At 40.2% G+C, this 27,988-nt stretch overlaps 1 pseudogene; it reads right to left on the bottom strand.

Moving 5' to 3' along the window:
- Positions 1-16: 16 nt before the first annotated feature.
- Positions 17-27,988, bottom strand: LOC148846060 (putative LRR receptor-like serine/threonine-protein kinase At4g37250; annotated as a pseudogene).

Below are 27,988 nucleotides of genomic sequence, written 5' to 3'. Positions count from 1 at the left end.
GGTAGAAGATCAAAACCTAATCTGATTGAAAGCTTTATTTTTCTGTTTTGGGTAAAATACAAAACTTCCCCTGAAGTTTCTGACAATCATAAAAACCTTCCTTATAGTTTTATTTTGACAAAAACCTACCTCTAATAAAATTAACAAATACTTCCCTTCCATCAATGATCAAGACAGAAAACAGTAAAGGGATGACTTTTTTTCAAAATACCTATTTTGCCCTTTCTCGAACACTATTCATCTTCTTCCCTGTTCGAACCCAAAAGTAGAGGCAGTGGCGGCACCGGTGATAGCGGTATGGCGGTCCAGACTAGGATAGGAGAAGGCGCAATGCATTTCCAATGAAAACAGAACAGATTACCAATCAGCCCAGGTTATCTTGTAATGGGCGGCATTGCATTTCATTTTCAAACTTTTCCCAACAACAGAAAGGGAAAGAGTGGCGTTTGCAAAGCCTGGCCAATGGCCTACCACGAACAGTTGACTTTTCAGGCATAGAGAATAACTTCTCAGTTCCACGGTTGCGCCTTTACACAGTGAAACCAGCATTACCGTTCATTTTAGTACAACCTTACTACTTTTTGCTACTATGCACCAAACAAACTGAGAGAGACAATCAGACGACAAGGAGAGAAAGAGAAGGAACTTATTGTAACTAAAGTTGGCGAGGCTGCCACAAGGGACGTAATCGTAGATGACGAGTTTCTCCTCGGAACCCCAGTAGAACCCTCGTATGCGCACCAGATTGGGATGGCGCAATTTAGCTATAAGCTTGACCTGATTCTCGAAATCTCTGTATCTCTCTATACCACTCTCACCGATCCTTCGCACCGCCAGCGTCGTCCCGTCCTCCAGCACGTCCTTGTATACTATGATCGAACTAGTCGCTCCCAATATATAAGTTGATGCTTTCAGCAAGTCTTCAGCTCCAACTCCGTTTCTCCGTCTACAATTATAAGAGACCCTCCCTTCTGTTATTGCTGCTTTTTCTGTTGTTCATCACCCACCTTTTCCTCTTCGTCTTCATCACTGTCAATGCTCGCCGTCTCGGACGTCTCTTCGTCGTCATCATTTTTCTTTCCCAGGCACCAGCACGCCGGCCCTTTCGGTTACGCTGATGACAAAGGCCAGATATCTTTCCCATCCATTTTGTCTTTCTTCTCTGCGCTTCCTGTACTACTGACCACCTTCTTCCTTCTCTTCCTTATTTGGTAAACATAACAGAATATCAAAGCCAGAACTCCGATACCAGCCAAATCCCCAAAGATGATACCTGCAATTGTTCCTAGTCTAAGACCCCTCTACCTTTGCTATTGAGTCCCATTCATCGTTCCAGATGACCCAGTTACAGGTGTCGAGTCTATGGTGTTCGGAATAGCTGCAAATGCAGGAGGAGAAGTAATTTCAGAGACATTGGGTGGAGCAGAAAGAATGGAAGTCACTTCCCGCATAGATCCGGGTTTCTAGCGAACAAATCCGTTTTCTAATTGAGAAAAGCTACACTTTTCGGGATTTCTCCTGTGAGATTAATGAACGAGAGGTCAAATGTGACATTTCCCGGGATTTGCTTCCCAAATTCCTGTGGAATCCTTCCGACGAGTCTATTTACGAGAGGTTCAAGTAACAAAGGCTGACTCCACCGAAATCTGGCGGCAACGACCCGTTAATCAGATTGGAAGACAGATCTAAAACTTGAACGGCTTCGAACACATTTGGAACATCGCCAGAGAAGTAATTGTTGCTCAAGGAAACGATAGTAAGATTTCGAAGAGCAGTGAGGTTCTGAGGAATCTTTCCCGCCAAGGCATTAGCAAAAAGTTAAAGAAACTCAATGTTTTTTAGCCCTCCGATTGTCTCAGGTAATGCGCCTGAAAGAACAGGGGTATTTCCAACTAACTAGAAGAAGAAGAAGAAAATGAGAGAAAGGGAGAGAGGGAGGAAGGGAGTGGCTGAGAGGGGGTGTCGCCGCCGCTGCTCTGCTTCTGGTTTGAATGGGGAAGGGGAGGAATAGTTCCTTTTTGATTGATTTATGTTGAGGGGGAGAGGGGCAATAGGAAAGAGAGATTGAGAGGGAGAGAATGGTGGAAAGGGAGAGGTTTCGCATGAAGCACTGCCGCTACTGAACGGGAGTGATGGAAGGGGACAATGCCTGAAGAAGAAGAAGAAGAAGAAGAAAAAGAAGAAGAAGAAGAAGAACGGAAAAGAACGGAAAAGAACAAGAAGCAGAAGAAGATGAAAGAAGAGGAAGAGATCGGATTTAGAGTGGTGCTGACGCTGCCTCACAGGGAAGAAGATGAACAATGTTCAAGAAAGGGTAAAATAGGTATTTTCTAAAAAATGATTATCTCTTTAACGTTTTTTTGGTAATTGACGAAAGGGAGGTATTTGTTAATTTTATCAAAAATAGAAGGGTGGTTTTTGTTAAATGAAACTATATGGGAGGTTTTTATGATTATCAAAAATTTCAGGGGAGGTTTTTATATTTTACCCTTTTCTTTTTTAAATAGAAAAGAAAACGAAAATTTTTGATGTCATCGGATAAAGACCTCTCTGCATGTTAACAATCCAACAAGGTTCATCTAGATAAGACATCATGTGCAACTATTTATGTTTTCTTTTTAATACAAATTTACCCTTTCCAAGCCTTTATTTAGCAAGGAATAAAAGAATAACCAGAATTGGGTTTAGAACTGGATATATCACTCCATTATAAGAAAAAGGGTAAATTAATCACCTCCTCTCTATTTTCTAACATAGTTACAAGTAGATCCCCTTTGTTAGAATCTTTTAGAAAGAGACATGAAAATGACCAAAATATTCATGTAGTTATTTTTTACCAAAATTATTATTTTTCTAAATTTTCTCCTCATACTACCTTGAACCCTTCTAAATTTTCTCCAAATTTGCCCTTCAAATCAATAACTTTTGTTGTTTATGAAGTTTGTATTATTGGAAGGGTTATAGTCTATCTTATGGAGAGCCAAACAAGGTTAAATGGTTGGGCGAAATTTTAAAAATTTTCTAACTCTTCTAGAAATCGACTTCCCGGTGTTTTGAAAAATTGCAATTTCTTTTTTCAAATCGATCTTACACTACACTGAACCAGATATTAAACCAAATCAAAAAGGGAAAATGATACTTGATACAGATACCACAAATGCAGATCCCAAGGTGGAAGTTCACGCCTAAATCAATCCTAAAACTAGCCTCCACTAAAGATGGCACAGTGTATAGGCAAAATTGGTTCAGTAACGTTATTTTCTCGAAAACTACTATCTTAATTGCTTGGATTGAATAAGGTGAGTGAGATTGATCTTTATCAACGTTTTTCTTGCAAAAACTTGAAGAATTGATCAAAATCAATTCTTGAAAGCCTAGGTTGAATTAGGGTTTCTTGGAAGACGAGGGAAGAAGAGGGAGAAAGAGTGTCAAGACTTCTAGTCTAGTTTGCCATCTTCTCATTTATCTCCTTATGGAGCACTCTCATAATTTAATTAGGAGACTATCCAAGCCTAATTTAAATATGGACTCTATTAACAAATAAACCTTATCCTCTTAAAAAATAGGTGCTCCATATCCAATACCAAACCTAGATTCGACCCAACGTACATGAGTTGTCATGTGACAATTTAATTAATCTTATTAATTTTGGGCCTTAGTCCATTTACTTCAAAGGCTCACGACCCAAGGGGTTGCATGGCCACTTTAGTCTTGATATTTTATGGTGTGAACCCCATAATGATCTCATGCAATTCCATATGGGTTCGGTCCAACCTCTGAAACAAGCTATGAACCCTGATCCAATCATCATTTATTAAGTTTGGGCCCAACATTCACATGTAAATTATCCTTGGATTTAGCCACCCTATAAAGACCCAAGGATAATGGACTTATGTAAAACAAAACCCATAAGGTAATTTTTCCTATAATGGTCTCTTACACTTAACCTCTAGGCCCATAATGATCAAAGCACTTCTTGACAGGGAAGGAGGTGCAGTGCCACATTTTCTACTAAGATGGATCCCAAGATTAAAATCATTTGCAAACCTTTTTCATAAAATAATAGTATATAATATATAAATACATTTTGCAAAACAAGATTTCAAACACAAGTGAATCTACTACCAGTAGTTTTGGTTTACATCAGAGGGAGTGTAAACCCTAATATTCACTTTGTTTGACAAATGGGTCAATCCTATCACCATGATAACCCACTCAGGTGAATTCTCAGACTGCCCCAACATATCCAGGTATTTGACCCTTAATAGATCTCACTAATTAGCATATCAGAGGTAGCCCAATCCAACACTTAATGTAGTATCATAATCAAGTCTAGGGTTATGTGTAACTTTCTAGTTTTGCCCATCTATCTCCAAGGTTCAGGGCATAACTGGAAATTAGTCCAAGTTCAATGCTTCTAATAAACACCCATTGACTGTGCTTGGGGTTTAACCCTAGCAATTGAGACAAGCTGTTTTTGTTAAAGTGCTTTTGTAAAAGTACTTTTATAAAAGTGCTTTTATAAAAGTGTTTTAGTAAAAGTACTTTAATAAAAGTGCTTTTGTAAAAGTGTTTTCATAAAAGTACTTTTATAAAAGTGATTTTATGCTTTCATAAATGTGTTTTTGTTAAAGTACTTTCATAAAGAGCTTTCATATAAAAGTGTTTTTATAAAAGTACTTTCGTAAAAGTACTTTATAAAATTGCTTTCATGTAAAAGTACTTTTATAAAAGTCATTTTCATAAAATTACTTTATAAAATTGCATGTGGACACGAAAGTTAATAAAATTTATTGTATTTCACCTTCTAATCTCAAAATGAAATGTGGTATGGTGATTTGGAAGTGTAATGAGATGTGGGCATGCTAGGAAGCTTGAGTTTGAATTACTACAATTACTTTTTGAGATTTAGCAAGTATAGATAGAATTAACTTTGACCTAACCCATCTTGATCCGTGTGACCCAACCCATCCTGACACTAATGGGTACGTTGGACCCAACCCACCCTAACCCTAATGGGCTACTTGACCCATATTGACCCACCAATAGATTGGTATGGGTGGGCCAATTGGGTTGGGGTCAAGATTGCCAACCCTAGGGTTTAACATTTACATATAAATGATACTTAAATTCACCCACCTTATAAAGATCTAAGGATAATAGATTTATGTAAAATGAAACTCATCGGTCAATCCAACCCTAAAATGGTCTCTTACACCAAACCTCTTTACCCATAATCATCAAAACATTTCTCATAGAGAAGGACCTCTCTCTTAACTACAAAATGCAATGTTACACTCTCTTGTCAGATAGATCTCAGGATTAAAACTTTTCCAATAAAATAGTAATATAGCATATAAATATATTTTGCAAATCAAATTTCAAATATAATTGAAATCCTCTACTAGAAGCTTAGGTTTTTATCAAAGATAGTATAAACCCTGATATTCATTTTATTTGATGAAGGGGCCAATTCTATCACTATGATCACCCAATCAGATAGCTTTTTAGTTTAGTCCATAACATAGTGTAGTATCATCAAAACATTTCTCGTAGGGAAGGACCTCTCTCTTAACTGCAAAATGCAGTGTTACACTCTCTGCTTAGATAGATCATAGGATTAAAACTTTTTCAATAAAATAGTAATATAACATATAAATATATTTTGCAAATAAAATTTCAAATATAGTTGAAATCCTTTACTGGCAGTTTAGGTTTTTATCAAAGATAGTATAAACCCTGATATTCATTTTATTTGATGAAGGGGCCAATTCTATCACTATGATCACCCAATCAGATAGCTTTTTAGTTTAATCCATAACATAGTGTAGTATTATATTCAATTATGGGATTAAGTGCAATTTTTCAGTTTTTTCCCATCTATCTCCAAGCTTCAAGGTACAATTGGAAATTGGTCTGGGTTCACTGTTTCTTCTAAATACCCATTGGTTGTGCTGGGGTCTAACCCTAGCAAGTAAGACAAGTTGCTCCAACAATCCAGTGGTACACTAGTGCTAGCTTTGTCAAATTAAACACCAATTTAAGGAGTAATTCAATGAAAATAGCAATTTAATTATAGAACAATAATGTACTTGTGCTATTTAGTTATAATTGTTTATTGTGAAGAAGAAGAAAAAGAAGAAGATGAAGAAAAAGAAGAAGAAGAGAGTACTTACCTTTTGTTCTTTATCAAAAGATTTTCTCAATCCATTTTTCTTTGGAAAAGGTTTTGCTAGATGAAATTGTAAAACATGGGAGCATAAGTCCAGAGTGCAAGAGTTTTTGGACTTTTGTGCTCTCTCTCAGATGCAAGAAGCCAATTATTTAGACTCGCTCATGTCTGATTCAAATGTAAAAGTGTTGTGCCAGTTCTCAAAGATCGTAGTTTTGCACCAGGGGAGAATTTTCCAAAGGTCAAACTACAAAAGGATTTAAGTAGTTATTGGAAAACAAAGGGAGATTTAAGTATTTTACCTTGTTGTGTTTGGTTTGAAGGAAGAAACAAGAAAAGGAAGGGAAAGGTAAGGAAACCTATACACAAATTGCAAAGGTTTCCCTATCTTTTCCTTTCTTTCTCAACCTTTTCCTTCAAACCAAATATCTGTTGATATTGATATGAGTTATGTTTTTGACCTTTGTGCCATGCCCAACACAGATTGCGTTTTGTCGTGCCGGGGTACAATTAGAGAGAGATTTAAGAGGTTGACCTTTAACCTAATCTAATCCATTTAATTTACACCCCTACTTTATTAGAGAGAGACAAAAGGGAATAGAAGAGATTTAAGAGGGAACAAGAGATTTAATGGGGAGGGGAGATGTTACAAACATTGATTATTGATGAACTAGCTGAATTTTTACATAATCAATAGGGATGTGAGTAGGTTGCTATAAGCGGAAACCTACATTCATTCCTGACTGGGTTTTGGATCAGACTCGGGTTAAGTTCAACCCGTGGCATACCTGAACTGTTTACATTGTAACACAATAGGGGTGCAAGTTGGGCGGGTTGGGCTGGGTTTATGATCAACCCAGGCCCAGCCATAAAATTTTGGCTTAAGGCCCGAGCCCGAGGTCAAGCCTGTTTTCCTAACCCGAGCCTAGCCCGCCTTGTAATTTGGTGCACTCGGGTTGGGCTCAGGCCCGGACTAGGCTTGCGTTGGTTAGTGAACCCACTCTAAAATTATATTTATAAATGTATTTATGCAAATATATATATACATATATTTATGTATATATGTAAATATGTATGCAAAATATCTATACAAATGTTATATATACATATATTTACAAGTTGCTAGAAAGTTGTTCCAGCATTTTTCAAACCAAAGGGCATAACTTTATAACAGTATAGCCCGAGTTTAGTTACAAAAGTAGTTTTGTCTTGGTCACCTGTGTCCATCCTAATTTGATTATAGTCGGAATAGGCGTCTATGAAACTCAGCAATTCATGCCCTAAGATCACGTCTACTAGGCGGTCAATTCTGGGTAGGGGGAAGCAATACTTTGGGCAGGCTTTGTTCAGGTCGGTGTAGTTGACACACATGCGCCACTTGCCATTGGTTTTCTTCACAAGCACGGGGTTAGCGACCCAGCTCGGGTAATGAACCTCCCTGACGAAGTATGCAACGAGGAGCTTCCCGACCTCCTCATCGATTACCCTCCACCGCTCTGGGGCGAGGTTGCATTTTCTTCATTTAGTTGGCCTGACTAAAGGGTCCACATTAAGTTTGTGAGTTATTATACTAGGGTCAATTCCGGGCATTTCTATCACAGACCAGGTGAAAACATCTAAATTGTTAAGTAAGAAACTTACTAGCTATGTTCGGAGCGGTTCGCTTATGTGTACAAATCTGGAGATTCTTGGTTGGTTTGGTCTTGGACACCGGTATGTGGACCGTCTCTTCCACCGGGGTAGCTTGCTCCTTGGTGTAGTCTGTAGGTCGCTCTAGTTCGACACCTTCTTTCAGTTTTGTCTTTTCCTTGAGGGCAGCCACATAGCACTTCCGGGAATCGAGCTGATCGCCTTGTATCACCCCTACTCTGTAGTCCGCCGGGAATTTCATCGCGAGATAGTAAGTTGACATTATCACACGTAAAACATGCGTAATAGGCTGACCTATGATCACGTTGTAGGGGATGGAGTCGTAACCACCAAGAATGTGTGCTCAAACCAGACAATATTTGGCCATGTGCCCGCCTCCACTGGTACTGTGACGTGACCTATTGGTCTGACTTCCTCTCCGCTGAACCCTTCTAGTGGGGCATTTTCTGGTTTTAGATTGTTCTGCTATAGTTAAAACTTATCAAAAGTTTCTTTGAAGAGGATATCAGCCAAACTGCCTGAGTCCACCAAGATCCACTTCACTTCGAAGTCATTGATGATCATCTTCATGACCAGGGCATTGTCATGAGGATACTGAATCCCACGAGCATCATCCTCGATAAAGTAGATTGGTTCTTCAATCCAAGGTCGCTTGGGTGGGTTCTCTACTTCATGCTCCAGTTCTCGGACTGACGTTTTCCCGGCTATGGCTGTGCCCCCCGCTACGATAGATCCTCCAGTGATCATATTAATCACTCCACAGATCTGCCTTTCTTCTGGTAGCGGGCGAGGTGGCTGCTCGTTTTGTTTGCTGCATTCTGGGGCATCTTTCTTCTGATCTCCCTATCGATCCCCTTGTCCTTTTTCCTCATGCAAGATGCAGTTCTTCAAGTACCCATGGCAGATTAGCTCTTTGATCTCGTCGTAGAGGTTTCTATAGTTTTCTGTGCTGTGACCATGGTCCCGATGAAAGTGACAATAGACGTTCGGGTTCCTGGTCGTTGGATCTCCCTATAGTCTGGGAAGCCATCTGATGATGGAGGAGTCTTTGATGGTCATTAGGATCTCTCCTCACTTCGTGTTAAGAGGATTATAGTTGGTTCTCTCCACTAGCGGGATCTTGGAATGTTGACCCGACCTGTAACTTCACGACGGGGATTTACTCCTCGAGTTCGGGGACTTGCTTCTTCGCTTAACTTGCTTCTTCACTTAGGGGATTTGCTATTTTTTCTTTTCTTATTGCTCATTCCTTCTTCCTCTCTCTTCCTTTTCTCTCCTTAGTTGTCAATTTTCTGGTTTATCTCTTCTTCTATACTGATAAACTGATCAGCCAGCTTAAGGAACTTGCTGATGCTCTTCGGCTTGTTAGCCACGATGTGACACTTGAATTCTTTGTGAGTGATTCCTTTTTGCACTACGATGAGACGTACTGTTGGGTCAAGGTCTGGATCTATAGGCATGTCTCGTTGAAACACGTGATATAGCTTCGAATTGACTTTCCTTCCCTCTGCACCACGTTCAGAAGACTCTCCTATGATTTCGGGCACTTCTTACTAGTAATGAAGTGAGCCGTAAACATGTCTACGAACTGCACCCAGCTTCTGGTGGAACTTGGCATGAGGTTTCTATACTAGGTCCGAACTACTCCTCTGAATGTGGTGGAAAAAGCCATGCACATACAAGCCTCATCAGCCTTGCAAGATGCATTTGGGACTAGAATGCGTCTATGTGATCATTAGGATCAAAGGACCTGTCATACTAGTCTAGTGGCGGAACCTTGAAATCCTTCGGCGTTGGGGAATGGTGAACTGGCCAATTGTCACCGATGAACCTTGGGGAGTGACCATTTGTTGCTCTTGCCCCCTAATGATGTTCATGTCACTCTTTTCGTTGTGGCTGGATGATGCCATTGACGATGAGATTAAGACCGAGACTGTAACTAGAATTGGGATGACCTTTCTGTTAGATAGTTATGCCCTTAGCTCTAAACAAATTGATGCATCTTTTGACTTTATTATAAATGAATAAAGTACTAAATTGATTCTTTTCATTGTGGTGTGTTTCTATGTAATACCCTTGAACTGGACACTTATGAGACTTGTGTCAGTTTAGAATCTTCACAGCCGTTGGATAGATCTAGGGAGATTTATCTTGCTAAGGCTGACATTGATGTGCCACCAAGTTGGTTGGGGTGGCTTGTTTCAGCTACTAGGGTGAGACTTGAGGTACATGCAATGCGGGTTTTTTTGAAACCCTGAACTAGACCAAATTCCAGTATTGCCCTGGACCTTGGAGATAGATGAGCAAAACTGGAATGTTACACCTAACCCCTAGACTCAATTATGGTACTGCACTTGATGTTGGATTAAGATGTCTTTGATGTACCAATTAGTGAGATCCTTAGATAGGGTCAAAACCTAGGTATGTTGGGACAGTCTGAGAGTTCATCTGAGTGGGTGATCAAAGTGATAGGACCCCTTTGTCAGACAAAGTGAATGATCGGGGAAATGCACTCTCTCTAATGGAAACCTAAATTGCCAGCAATGGATTTCAAATATGTTTGAAATTTGGTTTTGCGAAATATATTTTTATAAAGATATGATTATATATTATGGTTTCAAAATGTTTGCAAAAAGGTTTTAATTCCTAGGTTTCATATGAGTATAAAGTGCAGCATTGTTCCTTGCAGCCGAGCGAGAGGACCTCTCTTGTCGGGCAGTGTTTGATCATTATGGGATGAGAAGTTAAGTGTAAGACCATTGAGGGTAATACCTAATGGGCTAATCTTGCATCTGCCCATAGTCCTTGGGCTTTCATAAGGTGGCTGGACCCAAGGACCATTTAGTGTAAATCTTGGGCCCATTAAGAGCCCATGGTGATGGACTCAGGGGTTCAATGTCTCCTACAATGAATTCAGCCAGGCCTTGTAACAAAGGCTAGGTTGAACCCATGTGGCTGATGTATAGATCAATGTTTGGGTCCCACACCACAAAGAGAGCCAACTAGGCAGCAGGTTAAGGGGTAAGTGAGAACATAAGCTTAATGGGCCTAAAGCCCAATTCGAACTGGGCTTAAATTAGTAAATTAAAAGGAGACAAGATTTGATTTATAATCTGATTAGGATTAGCTGAAAGGATAAGATAAGTCTTATCCATTTAAGAGTCCAGATCCAAATATCAGATTTGGATCAAGAAACTCTCTCCTACTTAGATTAGGAAGCTGATCCAAAGAAGACTATAAATAGGGGGTGAATTCCTCAGTTTTAACACATAGCAACTTGTAGAATTCTTTTCTATTCTTGCCATCCCTACCCAGTTCGATCTCCTCTTGAGGAATTGATCAAGAAAGGTTCTTGATATTGTTTCTTGGTTGAAGAAACAATTTGAAGACGTGATCACCAGCCCCTATTCGATTCTTGCTAAAGAATCCTAGTTCTTACTGAAGAGCCATCCTAATGATCTTGCTTCTTCACACACTGTGTCATCTTCAGTGGAAGCGGGTTTTGGTCTTCTCTTTGGGCGTGAACACTTTCGTTGGGAGTTACTGCTACTTTGTATAGGTGTATCCTTCTCCTCCCTTTTGGTTTCAGATCTGGTCTGGTTTTGGGTTTGAGATTGATCCTTGAAAATGCAGTTTTATAAAATAGGGAATGCGATTCTCGGATGGGAGAGAGAGAAAATTTTGAAATTTCGCCCAACCTTCTTGTAGGGTTCAGCCATCCATATGATGGATTTCTCATCCCTTTAGTGGTATCAGAGCCATGGTTTGATTCTTGAACCAAAATTGAGCCAGATTTGATCTATGCAAATCGGTAGAAGCTGTTCTACCCGATTTGTGCAGTTAGCGATTTTTCTAGGAAATCAGTTCCCAGTTTTGGGCAAATGATCAGAAAATAAATTTTTATCATTCTGCTATATATTTAGAATTGTCTATTTATATTTCTTGAATTTTGGGTTGTTTGTATGGAGGAGATCGAAATCTTTCTACAACGCAAGAAGTCTGCGCATTTATGTTTTTTTTTCTATTAATTCTTGGTTTGTAATTAATTTTATTATTTTTAATTTTAGACGGAATGTATAGGAATTCGAATCTGATGTAATATTAATAGAAAAATTAGGTTTTCTATTTTATTTCATTTGAATACGAAATTGGAAGCGTGAAGGAGAAAATTTTGCAGATTTGGGTTCGAAGATCTACAATTTGCAGTTTTGGAAACTGCAAATTGTGAACTAATTTTGTTTTGCAGGGTTGCAGCCTTACGAACAACCCTCTTGCAATTTTTTATTGATTCTTAATTGTCATGTATCAATTTCTTTGTTTTTTAGATCATGTTTCTTGAATTGGATCATGAATTAAACATCAAACTCTAGACCCATTCGAACCGGATTGGACCAAATTGGTTGGACCAAATCTGTGGTTTGATGGGGGCTGTTCTCAGCCCTAAAATTTCCTATATGAGCCGAGGGGTTGATGGTTAATTGCAAGATGCAATTTGGCCCACATCTGTAAAACCCAGTTTTGATTTGTTAAAACTACTTTAGCCCAATTCAGCATAAATGCTATATGGGCCGAACTGTTCTTTGCAGATCAGCCCATATACCTAGATAATATTATGGGCTTTAAATATCAGATTTGGATAAAAAAACTCTCTCCTACTTAGATTAGGAAGATGATCCAAAGAAGACTATAAATAGGGGGTGAATTCCTCAGTTTTAACACATAGCAACTTGTAGAATTCTTTTCTATTCTTGCCATCCCTACCCAGTTCGATCTGCTCTTGAGGATTTGATCAAGAAAGGTTCTTGATATTGTTTATTGGTTGAAGAAACAATTTGAAGACATGATCACCAGCCCCTGTTCGATTCTTGCTGAAGAATCCTGGTTCTTACTGAAGAGCCATCCTGCTGATCTTGCTTCTTCACACACTATGTCATCTTCAATGGAAGCGGGTTTTGGTCTTCTCTTTGGGCGTGAACACTTTCGTTGGGAGTTACTGCTACTTCGTATCAGGTGTATCCTTCTCCTCCCTTTTGGTTTCAAATCTGGTCTGGTTTTGGATTCGAGATTGATCCTTGAAAATGCAGTTTTATAAAATAGGGAATGCGATTCCCGGATGGGAGAGAAAGAAAATTTTGAAATTTCGCCCAACCTTCTTGTAGGGTTCTGCCATCCATATGATGGACTTCTCATCCCTTTAGTGGTATCAGAGCCATGGTTTGATTCTTGAACCAAAATTTAGCTAGATTTGATCTATGCAAATCGGTAGAAGTTGTTCTACTCGATTTGTGCAGTTAGCGATTTTTCTAGGAAATCGGTTCCTAGTTTTGGGCGAATGATCAAAAAATAATTTTTTATCATTCTGTTATATATTTAGAGTTGTTCTATTTATATTTCTTGAATTTTGGGTTGTTCGTATGGAGGAGATCGAAATCTTTCTACAACGCAAGAAATATGCGCATCTATGTTTTTTTCTATTCATTCTTGGTTTGTAATTAATTTTATTATTTTTAATTTTAGACAGAATGTATAGGAATTCGAATCTGATGTAATATTAATAGAAAAATTAGGTTTTCTATTTTATTTCATTTGAATACGAAGTTGGAAGCGCGAAGGAGAAAATTTTGCAGATTTGGGTTCAAAGATCTACAATTTGCAGTTTTGGAAACTGCAAATTGTGAACTAATTTTGTTTTGCAGGGTTGCAGCCTTACGAACAACCCTCTTGCTATTTTTTATTGATTCTTAATTGTCATGTATCAATTTCTTTGTTTTTTAGATCATGTTTCTTGAATTGGATCATGAATTAAACATCAAACTCTAGACCCATTCGAACCGGATTGAACTAAATTGGTTGGACCAAATATGTTGTTCGATGGGGGCTGTTCTCAGCCCTAAAATTTCCTATATGAGCCGAGGGGTTGATGGTTAATTGCAAGATGCAATTTGGCCCACATCTGTAAAACCCAGTTTTGATTTGTTATAATTGCTTTAGCCCAATTCAGCATAAATGCTATATGGGCCGAACTGCTCTTTGCAGATCAGCCCATATACCTAGATAATATTATTTGATAATATTATGGGCTTTAAATGGGCTGAAAAGGTTTTTTATGGGTTTTACAGTTATTTAGTTGATTGGATCGATTATGGATTTAATGCATGTGATGTATGTGATGTAATGTGTTGCGTACATGGGCCATAAGTGTTTGGCCCATGTTAATTCGATAGTGGCTTTTTCGAACACCAAGGCTGAATGCACATCATTTCCATGGTGCCATTAAGATCATTAGATGATCTCCCTTTCTCAATGGGGCCCACTTCAGTTTCTCCCCAAGAGGAACACCTCGGAACCCTAGCCGTTTTGAGCCCACTTTGAATCTGGCTTTATGAAAGCCAGTGGGAGTCATTTTGGTTTGATCTAAATCATATCTAGGGGGTTTTCGTTCCCTCCATTAAATATAAGTGCATGTGATAGGGAATTTCATATGATGAATTCTCTAAAGGCCTTCCATCATTAGTATGAAGGTTGGCTGTATTGGTGGGTGGAGATGCACCATAAAATTGGGCTATCCATCTGCTAATGCAGTTGGCTGGATTGCTTCATGAGATGATAGGAGCGTCATAGACTGATGTGGAAGGGGCCTATCCTAAAATGAAAGACTCTCTCGCAGTACCTTGGTGTTCACGAACATGATGGGTGAGCACTTACTAGACAGAAAGGTTTAACCTAAAATGACTATGAACCTTGTCTGATAGAGGTCAAAGGGAAAGCTCATAAGATGAGTGGATGGGATCCTTCACAGAAGGCGGTGGGGTTTTGTAGCTGAAACAGTTGTTTCCATGCACCCCATGTGGTTTCCCACATTTCCAGAGACACAACTGTCTCTGTCACTGAGATTGGAGGGAATCTCAGAGATGTCCAAAATGGAAATGGAACATAGATTAAAATCCCTTTCTATGTCATGACACGAATCAATTAGGTTGTGGACTTATAAATCTACTTTGCCTTTACTAGAAATGGCAAACGGAAACTTCACCAAGTTGTTGGATGATAACAAACTTAAGGGCCCTAATTATATTGAATGGTTCTAAAACCTTATGCTGGTTCTAATGTCCGAGAAATTGGACAAAATTGCTAAGAACCCTGCTCCAAATCGTCCGGGTGATAGGGCTTCTGAGGCCTGAAGAAGAGAGTATCAAGAATGGGAAGAGAAAAATTCTCTTGCCCGATATTATATTATAGCCTCTTTAGACAATCTGATATAGTGACAATTCGATAAGATCAAAGTGTCCAAGGATATATTGGATAGTCTGAAGACTGTACGAAGAGTAGAATCATTCTACTCTACAAAAGGTCTTAAAATTGTTTATGACCAAGAACCAACAGATCCATGATCATTGTCTAAAGATGATGGGTTATATTAATGAATTGGAGGGTCTCGGGTCAGGGCTAGATCATGACACCAAAATTGATGTTGTCCTCAATTCCTTGCTTTCGTCCTTCAATTAGTTTATCACGAATTACAACATGAAAAAGCTAAATATTAGCCTTCAGGAACACAACAATATATTGCAAGGGGCTGAAGAATTGATTAAGAAGGATAAGCCGATAGCCATGCTTATTAAAGGTGGCAAATCAGGAAAGAAAAAGCAGAAGGCTCAGAAGAAGGGTAAAAAAACTAAAGCAGAAGAAAGACAAAGCATCGGATGTTTGTCACTTCTATAAGCAGACCGACCACTAGAAGAAGAATTGTCCTCAATACCTAGAGACTAAGAAACAAGGTATGTTCAATTCTTTCATCATAGAGACCAATTTGTTGGTCACTTCTGCTTCCTGGTGTATTGACTCTGGGCTTCGACTCATGCGTGTAGTTCACCGTTGGGGTTCAAGATAAGTAGAAGATTGAGTGATGGAGAAGTGACACTTTACTTGGAGACTTCTGCAAGTGTTGCAGCTATAGCCATAGGCACTGTAGAATTAGTTTTTCAGAGAATGAATTATTATACTAAAAGGTTCTCTTTTCATACCTAATTTAAGAAGAAATTTGATTTCTGTCTTAAAATTGTGCATGGATAGTTATTCTATTTTGTTTAGTAATGTGATTACTATTAAACAAAATAACAAATTTCTAGCATATGGGGAACTTGAGAATGGTTTCTATGTTCTCCATCCCGCTCTGGAAACAAACATTACCAAAACTACGTTGGAAATAATCCCCATGAAAAGAAACTATGATACAGTTAGTAAAGGATGGGCTAATCTTGTCGGGCAGTGTTTGATCATTATGGGCTGAGAGGTTAAGTGTAAGACCTTTGAGGGTAATACTTGATAGGCTAATCTTGCATCTGTCCACAGTCCTTGGGTTTTCATAAGGTGGCTGGACCCAAGGGCCATTTAGTGTAAATGTTTGGCCCATTAAAAGCACATGGTGATGGACTCAGGGGTTCACTGTCTCCTATAGTGAATTCAGCCAGGCCTTGTAATAAAGGCTAGGCTGAACCCATGTGGCTGATGTATAGATCAATGTTTGGGTCCCACACCATACAAAGAGAGCCAACTGGGCAACAGGTTAAAGGGTAAGTGAGCACATAAGCTTAATGGGCCTAAAGCCCAATTCGAACTAGGCTTAAATTAGTTAATTAAAATGAGGCAAGATCTGATTTATAATCTGATTAGGATTAGTTGAAAGGATAAGATAAGTTTTATCCATTTAAGAGTCCAGATCTAAATATCGGATTTAGATCAAGAAAGTCTCTCCCAATTAGATTAGGAGGTTGATCCAAAGAAGACTATAAATAGAGGGCGGATTCCTTAGTTTTAACACATAACAACCTACAGAATTCTCTCATATTCTTGCCATCCCTACCTAGTTCGATCTCCCTTTGAGGAATTAATCAAGAAAGGTTCTTTATATTGTTTCTTGGTTAAAGAAACAATTTGAAGACGTGCTCACCAATCCTTGTTCGATTCTTGCTGAAGAATCCTGGTTCTTGCTGAAGAGCCATCCTACTAATTTTGCTTCATCATACACTGTCGTTTTCAGTGGAAGCGGGTTTTGGTCTTCTCCTTGGGCATGAGCACCTTCATTGGGAGTTACTGCTACTTCGTATTAGGTTTATCCTTCTCCTCCCTTTTGGTTTTAGATCTGGTCTGATTTTGGGTTCAAGATTGATCATTGAAAATGTAGTTTTCTAAAATAGGGAATGTGATTCCCAGATGTGAGAGAGAAAATTGTGAAATTCCGTCCTACCTTCCTACAGGGTTTGGCCATCCATATGACGGATCTCTCAACCCTTCACTTTCAATCGTTTCTCACAGATGGTGCCAATTGATGATGCATGACCCAGGAGCTCCTAACTGGAAAGTTGCCTGGACATGCTCACATGGCGAGCTGGATTAAACTACAAAATAGGGATAAAAGAGATCGGGGTGGATGGGTCGGTGAGGTCGCTCCGATGCTTAAGTCAGTATCTTTGTTGTAGTTGTGAGCTAAAGTTTGAGTGCTAGAGAGCTTGAATGTAAGTAATCGCACGTACTTGGGACCTGGAGGGGTTGACGCCCTTATATAGTTGAGCTCAATGGGTCTCATGAAACGGTTCTAGGATCTTTGGCCAGAGTAGATGAGATCCGTTTCCACTTTAGTCCTGGAGTAATGTATTAGTTAATGAATTCTATCATCTCCGCTCGATCCGAGCGGGGAGAGGATAAGGCTTGCCATTACGCGACATGATCTCGCGAGATTCAATGTCAGTTTGGGAAGTTTCTAGAGTTGATTACGTGTCACTTCGATTCTTGGGCCCCAAACTGGGTTTGGTACCAAGGTGCCTTTATGCCGAGGTGACTCTATGTCGAGGTGGCTTTATGTCAAGGTGACCGAACCCCGAGCTCTAAAGACAGCTAATTAGGCTCCTTTTACTGAGTTGTCACCCTTCGAGCAAATCACGTCCACATGACCTTCACTTACTAGGTCGTGCCAAATCACCCCTCATCAGTAATAAAAACTAACTCAAGAATTAACTAACAAGAACAAAGGGCTAACAATAAAGGTTATGAAACTTACTTCTTCGATTTAGCCTTGATTGAATTTGACAATAGCTTATTTAGAGCCTAGGAATGACATTTTTTGAGATTTTAGACCAACAGAACAACTTGTTGTTGCTCCTCGGTGCAAAAGAGTAAATATTTGAGGGGTGAGGTTTATATTTCTTAAAGATTAAAACATGAACACACAAAGAAATGGGGTAGTTTTGGTGAATTCCAACTCTAGATTTAGGAATTTTCCTAGGCTCTTTCTTAAAATAATTGGGGAATCCAATGGGGTTTTCTCTTTCATTTTCCTCTTAAAAAAATGGCCCTGGATCTCAAAATCTGCCCTGTTTATAAAGAGGAAGGGATTAAACAGGTCTAAAATTCATCCACCACATTTCTAGTGTTTTAGAAAAGCTAAAACATGCAAGAAAACTTAAACAATCTCAATTTATCATGCTTTTCCAAAACATCTTTGAGGCTTTTATCAATCAAATTGAGATGTCAATGATTTTTTATTGTTTCTCATGCTTAATGGGGTTATTTTCAAACTTGTTTTTATCAGGTTCAAATTTGACCTCTTAGTGGAAAAAATGTAAATTTGAAATGGCTACAATGACTCTTATGTGGATTTCTAGGTTCAGGGAGGGTTACTTTGGGGTTTTTAGGTTCTGTTGGTCTATTTAGCATGTCCTAAATGGTTTAATGGGCTAAAGGGGTTTAATTGACGGTTTGACATCAGACCTCACCGTATTGAGAACTTAGGTTAGAATAGATAAAGGGGTGATTTAATTTTGTGCATCAAAATGGAGTCATTCTAGTTTAATGGTTAAATGGATGAATTAGGTTTGAAAATTGATATATTGGGGCTTTTTAGGTCTCTGATTGTGGTGGTGAAGTCTAATTTGTTAAATAAGGCTTAGATGATGGAGATCCATAGTTGATAAGCTTTCAATAAAATTCCCTAAAACAGAAAATTGGCTTGATGGTGGGTCAAATGAGGGAATTTTGGGATGAAATTTTGTGGGTAGGAATTTTTAAACATTCTAAATTTGTGGATTAAAATATTTGATTTATATCATGGTTTTAGGTTATATCTTATCATTCAATGAAAAGGCTTGAGATGGAATCTTGCTTATTTAACAATCAAAATGAGGAATTATGTTATGAAATTTGACGTACTCAGGCTTTTTAGGCCTCTAAAGATGACAATAAGGTCCAATTGGTCAAATAAGATTTGGATATTGAAGAGCTATGGCTGTCATGCCCCAATCAATGAGATTTGTTAAAACAAAATCTTGTCTTAATGGTGGATTAAATGAAGTAATTTTTGGATCAAATTTGGGGGGTAAGCAATCTTAAACGTCTTGAACTTGATGGAAAAGTCAGATCTTTGATCAGAGGTGTGGATTGAAAGATTTTTTAGATCAAGTTTTTAGTTTATAGTTCATAAACTTATGAGAAGGCTCAAAATGAATCTTGCTTATTTTGGAAGGAATTGGAGGAATTAGATGGGTGGGTTATTTTGAGGATTTTGGACTTAAGGCTCATTTTCGAAGGAATACAAATACAAATATGTACAATGAAAATACATACAAAATAATACAAAATGTAAAGTTTTGCACTCTACATATTTGCATTTGTACTCCTTCCAAACTGAACCTACTGAGAGGGGCTTGGTTTCTTGGATATGAGTTCTTGTGCAATTTAATAATAAATGCCAAATTGGAATCATTATTAATCGAATTGTCAAATAAAGGAATTTTAAGTTGAAATTTGGCATGTGGGCATGGAGATGAGGAGTTAGGTGGAAGGTTTAGATCTAAGAACAAATTCATTAATCTTGATTTTCTAATTTTATTCATCTAAGAACATCAAAATGAAACCTTATCATTTTTAAGGTTGATCATGTTAGACAATTTTGTATGCCCTTAGCTTCAATCAAAATGATGTACTTTATGAGTTTATTGTAAATGAATAAAAGTGCATATTTGATTCATGTTCCCTTGGTATGTTTCTGTGTAATACCCTTAAACTGGACACTTAATGAGACTCGTGTTAGTTTAGAATGTTCACAGCCAGTGGGTCGGTCTGGGGAGACCTATCCTGACAAGGCTGACACTATGGTGCCACCAAGTCGGTTGGGGTGGCTTGTATCAGCTACCAGGGTGAAACCCTAGGCACACACAGTGTGGGATTAATTGAATCTTTGAACTGGACTAGATTTCCAGTATTGCCCTGGACCTTGGAGATTGATGGACAAAACTAGAAAGTTACACCCGACCCCTAGACTCGATTATGATACTGCACTAGGTGTCGGATTGGGCTGTCTTTGATGTACCAATCAGTGAGATCCTTAGCGGGGGTCAAAACCTGGGTATGTTGGGACAGTCTGAGAATTCATCTGAGTGGGTGATCATAGTGACTCGATCAGCCCCCTTGTCGGACAAAGGTAATGATCGGGGATGCACTCTCACTGATGGAAACCAAGACTATCAGCAGCCGATTTCAATCGTTGAGATTTGTTTTGCAAAATATATTTTATATGAGATATAAAAGTATATACATTATGGTTTCGAAATGATTTGCAAAAGGTTTTAATTCCCAGGATCCATATATGAGAGAGTGCAACGCTGTCCCTTGCAGCCGAGGGAGAGGTCCTCTCTTGTCGGGCAGTGTATGATCATTATGGGCTGAGAGGTTATGTGTAAGGCCATTGAGGATAATACATGATGGGCTAATCTTGCATCTGCCCACAGTCCCTGCGTGTTACAAGGTGTCTTGGCCCAAGGACCACTTAGAGTAAGTGTTGGGCCCATAGAGCCCATCTGATGGGTTTCAGGGGGTGCACTGTCCATAACAGTGTATTCGGCCAGGCCTTGTAACAAAGGCTGGGCTGAACCCATGTGGCTGATGTGTAGATCAATGTTTGGGTCCCACGCCATACAAGGAAGCCCAACTAGGCAGTAGTTTGGAAGGCTTAATGAATACATAACCCTAAATGGGCCTTAAGTCCATTTCGAACTGGGCTAATTTGATTAGTTTTTAAGGGGCGAACTGAGATAAGATCAGCTGATAGGATTGAGCCCACACCCTATCCACTTAGAGAGTCCAAGATCTAAATGAGATTTAGATTTGGAAACTTCCTAATTAGATTAGGAGCTGACTGATCTAATTTGCAGATAAGATAAGGATTATCCCTTAACTTAAAGGGACTTCTAATCCATATATGATTTGGGTTAGCAACTCCTAATGGGATTAGGAGCTGATCCCTTTAAGTCTATAAAAGGAAGAGGGGGCGGCAGCATTTAGACATCCAACAATCACTGGCAACAGCCTTGTCTTTAGAGTTGAGATCACAGAAGAGAGAATTCTGACCCTACAAATACTCTTTAGCCGCCTCCTTCCTACAGCCGCCGCCTACAACAGTTCGATCTCCATTGCTTGGGAGAAATTAAGGTTGGATCTTGATTCCAATCTTTTGCAGAAAAGATTGGTAGGAGTTGTATTCATGAGCCGTCCAGGTGATTCTTGGGAAGAATCAAGATCTTAGGAAGAACACTGCTAATTCTGCGCCACCCTGCACTGCGCCATCTTCAGTGGGAGCAGATTTTGGATCCTACCTTGGGCGTGAACACCTCCATTGAGAGATATTATTTCTCTGTACCAGGTATTATCTCTCCCTACTCCTTTTGGTTCAGATCTGGTTTAGTTTATGGTTCAAGAATGATCATTGGAAATAAGATTTTCTACATAGGAAATTCGATTCCCAGTTGAAGGGAAAGAAAAAATTTTTGAAATTCGCCCCCTTTATTCCGCAATCTTGGGCATCCATATGATGGATTTCCTATCCCTTCAGATCATCATAGATTTAAAGTGGGATTTGGCCGTTTATCGTATCTTAGTATCCTTAAGGCAATGAATGTGTGGGATTTGATTTTGTGGAGTCAAGGTTCGAACAATATGCATATCATGACCATTAAAAAGAAAGTTGGAATGATGAACATTGGGTATTTAGAGTTTGGTTATGAAATTCAATATGTATTTCTAGGGTTTAAATGTAAGAAAGGATTTTGGGTTTTGATAGGTCTCTGGTTAGGCTGGTTATGTTTTCATATTTTGAGTCCTGAAAGATGGTATAAAGAGGTAGGATGAAGGGACTAATAAAAAATTGTGTGCATATCACTGCCCCTTTTTGTTGGAGGAAACATCCTATCCAATAATAAAGATAAAGAGGCATATAGAGAATTTTTCGAGTGATATATAGGAATATGGTGGTTTTTGTGAGTTTCGACTCTAGATTTGGGAATTTTATTAGGTTCTTAATGAAAACAATTGGAGATTCCAATAAGGTTCTCTCTTTTGTTTGGCTTATTTAGGATTTTTAAGTTTTTTGGTCTTTTTGGTGTGCCCTAATTAGTCTAATGGGTGATTTAATTTGGTGTGTCAAAACAAAATATTTTTAGTTTAATGATTGAATAGGTGAATTAGGTCATGAAAATTGACGTACTAAGGTATTTTGGGTCCCTGATCAAGGTGGTGAAGTATGATTAGTTAAATAAGGCTTGGATGATGAAGATTCATGGCTGATAAGATTTAATTAATGAGATTGCTGAAATAGAATATTGGTATGATGGTGGGTTAATTGAGGGAATTTTGGGATAAAATTTGGTGGATAAGCATTACATCCTTAATTTGATAAAAGAAATGGATCACTAATTAGAGGTATAGATTGAATGATTTGATTCAGATCAAGGTTTTAACTTATAGCTCATCATTCTATGAAAAGGCTTGAAACAAAACCTTGCCTGTTTAGCGGTTAAATGAAGAATTATGTCATGAAATTTAACGTATTAAGGCTTTTGGGCCTCTAAACATGGTGTTCGGATCTAATTGGTTAAATGAGATTTGGATAACAAAGATTTATGCCTATCATGCTCTAATAAATGAGATTTGCTTAAACAAAATCTTGACTTAATGATGAGTCAAACAAAGGAATCTATGGAAGAAATTTGGTGGGTAAGCATTTTAAAGCATATTGAATTTGATGTAAAAGTCAGATCTATGGTCAGAAGTGTATATTGAAAAATTTCTTTAGATCAAGGTTTTGACTTATGGTTCATTAACTAATGAGAAAGGTTAAAATGAAATCTTACTTATTTTAGAAGGAATTTAGACTTAATGAGAGGGGCTTGGTTACTTAGGTTATGACTTCTTGTGTATTTTAATTATAAATGTTAAATTAGAATCTTTGTTGATGGGATAGTCAAAGAAGGGATTTTGAGTTGAAATTTGGCATGTGGGCACTTATAGAGATGAAGAGCCAGGTGGATGGTTCAAAACTAAGAACGAATTTGTTGATCATGGTTTTCTAGTTCTATTCATCCAAGGACATTGAAATGGAATCTTGGCATTGTCCCCTTCTATAGCCATGATGGACTTTACCGTCGTCCAATGCCTTTCTTCTTACAACACCATCCTTGACTGGCCAAGCTAGAATGCTTTGCGAGCCTCTATGTCTACCTTCCACCTAGCTACCAAATTCCTGACCCCATAAGGATTGGGAGTGGCTTGTGGAGACTAGAGGGAGGCACAACAATGCTATCTAATGTCTTGCCGAGGAAAGCAGCAAGCCGCGGAGATGCTGACAATGCAAAGCATAGATCTGCAAGACGAGTTGAGGACACAATGCGGCCAACCTATTGAAGACCTCGTCTAAGTGCCGCTCTCTAAGGAAGACCCCGAGAAGACAGTCCAAGTCGGATCTCTCCTGAGCGATCGTCTTTGCGAGGACCTTGTGCACCTATTGAGGACCCATGCCAACGTATTTGCTTGGTTGGTGGCAGACATGCCAGGGGTCGACCTTGAGGTCATAACCCACCACCTAAACGCTGACCTGCGCTACCAACCAATCAGGCAAAAGAAGAGGAGCTTCATTGTAGAATGGTGGTAGATAATCAGCGAGGAGGTCCAAAAGATGCTTGACATCGGCTTCATCCGGGAAATAAAGTACCTAGATTGACTGGCCAACATGATTATGGTGAAGAAGAGGAACGAGAAGTGGAGAATCTGCATCAACTTCACCAACTTAAACAAAGTCTATCCCAAAGATAGCTTTCCCCTATCGAGGATCAGCCAGCTCATCGACGCAACGATAGGGCACGAACTCTTGAGCTTCATGGATGCTTTCTCGGGTTACAACTAGATCCAGATGCATCCCAACGATCAAGAGAAGACCACCTTCATTATAAATTGTGAACTATATCATTACAAGGCAATGCCCTTTGGCCTCAAGAACGCCAACACCACTTATCAACGGTTGGTGAAGGAGGTATTCAAGGATCAGCTCAGCAGCAATGTCGAGGCATATGTCAATGACAAGCACCACCTAGCTAACCTCAAGGAAGTCTTCGGCACCCTCAAGAAGTACAAGATGAAGTTGAGCCCAAGCAAATGTGCTTTCAAGGTTGGCTCCGACAAATTCCTGGGGTTCATGATCACTAAGCAAGGAGTCGAGGCTAACATAAAAAAGATTCAGGCCATCCTTGACATGTAGTTACCCCAAACACACAAAGAAGTGTAGTGCCTCACCGGATGGGTAGCCGCTCTAAGTAGATCCATGTGCGAACCCACGGACTGGTGCTTGCCCTTCTTCAAGGCCTTAAGAAAGGTAAAAGATTTCTAGTGGATCAAGGAATGTGAAGAGGTACTTAAGCACACCACCTCTCCTTATCAAACTGAGCCTTGGGGACGAGCTGCTACTCGACCTCACAGTCGGGGATGAGGTGGCTAGCTCAGTACTAGTCAAAGAGGAAGACCGAGTACAAAGGATGATCTACTACACTAGCAAAGTCCTCAACTACGCGGAGGCTAGGTACACAAACCTAGAGAAGGTGGCTCTAGCCCTAGTCACCCTGGCAAGAAAACTCAGGCCATACTTCTAGGCCCATAGCATTTGTGTGTTCACCGGCCAACCCCACAAGCAAGTTCTGTAGAGGTCGGAAGCATCTAGCCACCCGATCAAGTGGAGTGTGCAACTGAGTGAGTTCGACATCGAGTATGCCCCTCGGCCCACCACCACAGATATGAACTCTCCACGTGAATGGTTCATCCAATAAGCAAGGTAATGGGACTGGCCTCATCCTCCTCAGCCTAGAAGATACGGTGCTAGAGCATGCTCTAAGGTTCAAGTTCAAGGCCTCCAACAATGAAGCTGAATACGAGGATCTAATTGCTGGACTTCGACTTATCCTAGATCTTGGTGCTCGACACATTGAAGCCTTCAATGATTTCCAATTAGTGGTCAGCCAGATCCACAACCAATTCGAGAAATGGACTCCAATCATGGCACACTACTTACAAAAGGTGGAAGAGATCATTCAATGGCTCAATCATTTCATTATTCAATAGATCCCTCGAGATGAAAACAGCCGAGCCAATGCACTTTCAAAATTGGCTAGTTTTCTGTGGACCGACCTCAATGCGACAATCTGGATTGACACTCTGGCCCAACCCAACATTGTAGCTATGGTGCTCCCCGTCCTAGTTTATCAAGGCTTGTCTTGGATGGACCCGATAGTGTAGTACCTATAGGACAACACCCTGCTTGAAGACCAAGCGAAAGCCAAGAAACTTGCGTACAAGTTGGCCCAGTATTGCCTCATCCAATGAAAACTCTATCGTCGATCACACTCTTCCCTACCTAAAGTATCTCCCCCCTTCCAAGGCCAATTACATCCTTAGGGATATACACAAAGGATGCTATAGTGGTCACCTCGGTGCCTGAACCCTAGCTTACAAGGCGCTCTAGCAAGGTTACTGCTGGCTGACTATGAAGCAGGAAGCAACCCAGCTCATCAGAAAGTGCGACCGATGTCAGAGACACTCCAACCTCCATCACCAACCAGCAGTTCCACTGAAGCCGATCACCAGCCCATGGCCCTTCGCGCAGTGGGGAATGAACATCCTCAAACCTTTCCCTACCACGGTCGGGCAAAAGAGGTTCTTCCTAGTCGCCGAGGACTACTTCACTAAGTGGGTGAAAGTCGAGGCCCTGCACACATTATCACACACAATGCCTAGAACATCTCCTGGCAAAGTGTTGCCTGCCACTTTGGCATCCCCTGGGTTCTCATCACCAACAACGACATGCAGCTCACTGATCAGAAGTTTGAAGCGCTCTGCATTGACCTGAAGATTGACCACCAAATTACAATCATACACCAACCTCAAAGTAATGGGTAGACTGAATTAATCAACTGAACCCTATTGCACGGCCTGAAAATCAGACTTGATCAGGCTAAGGGAAGGTGGGTCGAGTAGTTGTCAAGCATTCTTTGGGCATACATGACTACACCATGGATGACCACCGGAGAGACACCCTTTAGCCTAACCTATGGGGTTGAAGCCATGATACCTATGGAAATCAGCTCGCCAACTCTCTGGACCGAGTTCTACGACAAGGTGCAGAATAATGAAGACTTCCACGTAGAGCTTGACTTGGTGAAAGAAGCATGTGATCGACCACACCTCAAGATGGTCGCGCAGTAGTAAAGAATGGCAAAGTACTACGACTCCAAAGTTCGAAGAAGAGAGTTCAAAATCGGCGACCTCGTTCTTTGGAAGGTTATAGTTCCTGCGCCAGGAGAAGGAAAGCTTGGACCAAACTGGGAAGGACTCTACAGAGTTACCAAAGTGGTCGGACTCGGCACCTATAAGCTAGAAGACCTCGACAATAGGCCCATACAGAGGAGCTAGAATACCAGGAACCTCCGGATGTACCACCAATGATTCTACATTAATAAAGAGTTTGTTTGTCCTACAAAGTGGTTGTTTAATGCACACCACGCACACCACACACCACACGCACATTGCGCGGCACACACTGCACAGCATACTGTGCAGTGTACGACATTCAATCAGACTCTCAACGACTAGAATTTATGCGCATTGACTTGGCTGACCTATAACGGCCAGAGCCCATAATGCATAGCCATTGGCTAGTTTGGCAGTGCATAGTCAACCATCCCACTTGACTCGGTTGATTGATGGCTAGATCCCAAAGCGGAGAAGAATGCTCCCACCTCCCAAGGCTAGAGAATGGTCACCGAACTCCACACACTCCACTAACGAAGCATCAGATCAGAGCTAGTTGAGGAACGGCTAGACCCCAAAGAGCCAAAAGCTCCAGAGACTTGCAACTAAGCATCCCCCCAAGAGACAAGAGCTCGGATAACACTTCGGCCAAAAACCGAAGACTTAAGATCTCGGACACTCCCGACCAAGGCCTACAACTTAAAAAAAAAGAGAAAGAGAGAAAAAGCACACAAGCTCGAAAATAAAAAGCATACTTTTCCATTAATTCAAAAAAGAAAGTCTGTACAAGGTTCTCAGCTTGGCATACCAAGCCGTAAGCATCAACAAAAAAAAGACAACTTCAATAGAGCAGAAAAAGTTCAGGTCAATAGCAGTAGTGATTCAACCCACAACAAGTGCTCCTTGGTCTTCCTAGCCTCCTCGAGCACTTCAGTGGCCGCGGCATCACCTTTGGTAGGTGTCTCGGGATCATGTAGACTCTATCTCGGCAAAGATAGAACCCAGTCTCCTAGGAGGTCAAAGTGAAATCATCCATCTCATGCTGATACTCCTAGGAGGCCTTGAATCGACCACCTCCTCCTCAGCCCAGGACACGCACTCATTGACCTCTTTCCTCAACGCTTCCTGTTCGGCCTTCAGGCTGGTGACACAATCCTTCAACTTGCAGATCATATCAAACCGCTCCTCGACACCGCACCTCAGCTCATCCACCTCGGCCCCCAACATAGCCAGTCGATCATTCGCAACTTCGAGCTCAACCACTCGAGCCTTTGACCGCTCCACCTCGACTTGCCTGGCCTCATAGAGACACCTCACAGACTGAAGATGATCAGCCATGGAAATCGTCGTACAAGCATTCTACAGGAGAAAGCAAGTATCAGTAAGAGTAACCGACTAAAGCAAGTAATTGACACAAGTAAAAGTACTCACTGCAACTACCTGAAACACGAATGCTCTCTCTAGGGCACCGCTTGTGGTATCAAGAAGTTCAAGCCACATGGCTAGTGTCAGTAGACCACAAAGGAGATGCTCAGGCACACCCTCCAT

This window comes from Nelumbo lutea, chromosome 7 (assembly GCF_056320005.1).
Source record: "Nelumbo lutea isolate HS-2025 chromosome 7, American lotus-T2T, whole genome shotgun sequence".
In the NCBI taxonomy this organism is placed as follows: domain Eukaryota; kingdom Viridiplantae; phylum Streptophyta; class Magnoliopsida; order Proteales; family Nelumbonaceae; genus Nelumbo; species Nelumbo lutea.
Note: the sequence above shows the minus strand (reverse complement) of the source record. Positions and strands in the feature narration are given on the sequence as shown.